General features: G+C 27.6%; 1 protein-coding gene across 2 annotated transcripts in view; it reads right to left on the bottom strand.

Annotated features, from left to right (window-relative positions):
• The window catches only part of LOC100164496 (HEAT repeat-containing protein 5B), a 36,070-nt gene that overhangs the window by 25,255 nt on the left and 6,610 nt on the right, over positions 1-4,205 (bottom strand). The gene's annotated exons all lie outside the window — the stretch shown is intronic.

The raw sequence follows: 4,205 nt of genomic DNA, 5'->3' as shown, positions 1-4,205 counted from the left end.
TTATAGGATAATCTATCTTTACCAAAAAAAAAATGTCTAGAAAAAACTCAAATTAAATTTTTATGAGCGTTTGAAATTCATATTTTTATAATATGTGACAAAATTCTTATTTTATTGTAATTAAAAAACGAATGACTGTAGATATTTGAAAATTTCACTGAATGTCTATATTAGCATTTTCTATATACGATAAGATAAGATAGATATTTGAGCTGTGTAAAGACATGGTCAGTTTTCAATTGTTTTAGTTTTTTTTTCTATAAATATCAATCAAGTTTTATCTATTGGGCCAAAAAGTGTAAAAATTTAATACAAGGCTCCTAATATATTGTTTCATTAGCAGTTGAAAAATATTAAAAATACATAGGCACAATTTTTTTTTATAAGCATTTGAAGTTGAAATTTTGACAAAATTTATCAAATTTAAAATTGAATAATTATTTAATTACATAAGCACAGTTTTTTTTTATAGTCATTTTAATCTCAAATTTGGACGAAATTACATATTAAAAAACCTAGAATAAATATTTTAGATGTTTTATTGTGATTGTATAATATTATTCGTGGGTATTTGAAACTTCTAAAGTATACTATTATATATATCTATGATAGTACCACGATTTGTTGTTGATGTATAACGCGTAGTACCTTATAGTACCTAATGGATATTGTGATAATTTTTGATTAATTTGGAATTTATTATAGATACCTATTATTAGTAATTTTTTTTTTTAATACCATAGATAAGTATATAAGATACCTTATACCTAGACTGACATTCCGTCTCCGCTCAGAATCGTTTTTCTTATACAGTGATATTATATCATTGAATTCAAATTTAATACTATCCATTATCAGTCCTGTAAAGTATTTAAGTAAAAGTATTTGAGTAAAAGTATTCAAATACTTTTTTAAGTATTGAATACATTTTTAAAATACTTTCAGCATGAAGTATTTTGAATGGTATTTTAAATACTTTTTTTTTTATTAAATACTTTTTGGTATTGAATACTTTGGTTTTTTATTTCGAACATTTTATTTTTATTCGAAAAAATTGGTTGGAAAAATATTATTGTCAACTACAATTATAGAATAATAGTTTTATTTAATATTCTGTATTTCTGTGTTAGCCGAAGCCCAAAGGTTTGTGAAAACCAGATTTCTAAAAAAAGTTATTGAATAACAATATTCCCTTTAAAACTATTAAATAACTATTAGATTACCTACTACCTATGTGTTTATATTACGATAATTAGAAACCCACTTTAAAAACCAAAAGTATTTGAGTAGTATTTGAAATACTTTACAATTAAAGTATTTGAGTAGTATCTTAAATACTTAAAAAAAATGTATTTGAGTATTTACTCAAGTACTTTTTAAAAGTATTCTTTACAGGACTGTCCATTATACAGTGACCCACTTGTAACCTATATTGTACAGCAGAGCGACATCCACTTACCCACCTCTTTTTTCGTTAAAATTCAGTGAACCGAAAGGCTTTAAAAATAATTTTTCTATTGTACACATCACAGACTGTATTCATAGTATTTATTATTGATTAGTTTAAAAAAAAAATTTAATTTAAAAACAAAATATCCCAATAAAAAATTTATAAGCAAATAATAGTTACCTATAATATACTCGTTGAAAACATGAAAATAATATTAATAATAAATAAAATACTCGGCAGGATCACGTGCGGATGGTTAGCGTGTGCAATACTGACACGCATACAGGTGGCGAATATTTACAACCGACGACGACGGTCTACGAGCGTTCTATCTTTTCAGTTTTGTTGTTGATAATCGATATTATAAATTATTGTCACTGCACGTAGTTCATTATGCAGGGTTAATGCGTGTTAGTAACCATCTAATTAATTCATAATATAGGTATGGTAGGTCAGTGGCGTCATTAGGAATTTGTCCTGGGGGGGATATACATTTTTTTTCACACAAAATATGAAATTATCAAGTACATCGGTGAGTATATAATATAATATATAATATTATCAAGGCTCTGGAGGGGGATCTATCCCCCTCGTCCCCCCTTAATTACGCCACTGTAGTAGATAGTTAGTTACATTATTAACAAGATGCGAGTATTTGGATAATAGGTCTACACTCTACTGCAGCGTTTCTTAAATTTTTTTATCCGTGGAACCCTTTTTTATGTCTACTTTTATCGTGGAACCCCCTACTTTTTTTTTAGCTTTTTAGCTTTTTTTTAGCTTTCAACAGTAAGTTATTATAACTTGACAACTAGAACCCATACTTTGTTTCAATAGTTTTAATGTGTCATTTTATGTAAGAATTATTTGCAATAAAAATTATAATAATTTCGTTTAATAATAATGTATACACAATATTCCAGTAGTGTAGCCAGGATTATCAAATATAACTAAAAATTATCGAAATATGCTGTCGAAATTCTCAAAATATGCTTAAATATATGTACTATGTATATAGCAGCATGTTTATATTTATTTTTGAAAAATCATAAAACATATTGCAATTTTGGTAATAAAAAACTAAAAAATAAGTATAGGTATATAAACCTGATAAATAAATAAATAACAACTTTATTTTTATAAATACTGACATTCAATAAGTACTAGGTTAATAAATAAGTAATAACGAATAACGTGATATGCAGTGAACACCTTGATAAACGAACACGTACCTATATCTACTAATGTTCATTTCTTCGTACAATCTACAATCTAGATGTCAATTATAGTTTAAACACAGTTTTGTCACAAAGAGACTTATGAAATCTTACATATGGGAACATAGGGCCAACCGTAGCCAAGCTCCACGAACAACTTTAACAACCCTCAACGGCATTTTGTGACAATTATAAGGATAATTATAAGGAAATTGGACTTTTGAAATACACCGACATTTAACACGGACAAGATTTAAAAATTTTGAAAAAAAAGTACCGAAGTTTCGCGGAACCCTGAAGTGATTTAAGATTAGAACTGTTTAAGAAACGTTGCTCTACTGTATTTTTTGTCTTTGTCTAACACACGCGCGACATAGTGTTTTAGACGTGTTTTTTACCAAACATTCCAATTGATCTATAGATTCTATAGATCTATATATTGAAGGGATTGGAATTCTGAAAACAGATTTGAATAAGTCTACTTGAAATCGACTTTCCCACATTTTTGATATTACATCCCCTAAATTCCAGAAAACGTCATATTAAAAAAGAGTAATTAAGCATTTTTGTAATTCAGTTTTTGGAGAAGCTAAAATTAAAAAATCAAAACTGTGGGAAAGTCGATTTCAAGTAGACTTGTCAATGAATTCAAATCTGTTTCAGAATTCTTATCGCTTCATTAGATCAATTGATATGTTTGGCAAAGAATCCGTCTAAAATCCTATGTCACGCGTTTGTTAGACAAAAATGGAAAATCACCATATGGAATCCCCTTAAGGGGTATGCATGCCGACCGATTCTAAGGAGTTCAATATAGGCAATTTTCTATTTGTGTGTATGCGGGTCGTGTAAATTTGGGCGTAGTAAGTGATCATTAGTGTGAGTGACTGTGTATAAAATAAATAGCGGAGCGCACCCGTACGTACACGCACATGGCAATAACGCAGCATTTTACATACAAATTTATTACAAATGTGAATTTTAGTGAAACACTGAAACTTAATTTCGTATATTTTTCAATAATATAGCTGATATGTACTGAATGACATTACAGTATGAACACCTATTATACAAATTGAAGAGAAGAAGTTTATCTAGGTTTGTATATAATAGGAGTCGATTTTCGATATTTTATTTTCAATGTCCAATATTTAACTCTAAAACATGTGATATTTTACTTTTTCAATTTGAACTATTGAGTTTAGTAATTAAAATATCGAAAATTGTTTTTCATACAGACATAGATATTAACTTCTCTTCTAAAATATTGATAATGGGTGTATATTTTACTGTCGAACCGCTCAATAAACCGTATATTATTGGAAACACAAAAATACATTTTCATATAATTTTTCAATACTGTTCATACCCCTTGATATAATATTAAACCAAGCGTTCCTAATGACCAAGTTAAATATTACATAGGTTTTTATTACCTACCAATATAATAAATTCATTAGTATAGTACATAGTAAGTCAGTTTTACATTATTAATAAGAGGCGAACCTATAATATAGGACTAGCCTATAATTATATTA

This window comes from Acyrthosiphon pisum, chromosome A2, assembly GCF_005508785.2.
Source record: "Acyrthosiphon pisum isolate AL4f chromosome A2, pea_aphid_22Mar2018_4r6ur, whole genome shotgun sequence".
In the NCBI taxonomy this organism is placed as follows: Eukaryota; Metazoa; Arthropoda; class Insecta; order Hemiptera; family Aphididae; genus Acyrthosiphon; species Acyrthosiphon pisum.
This window is presented reverse-complemented; position numbering and strand designations above follow the sequence as displayed.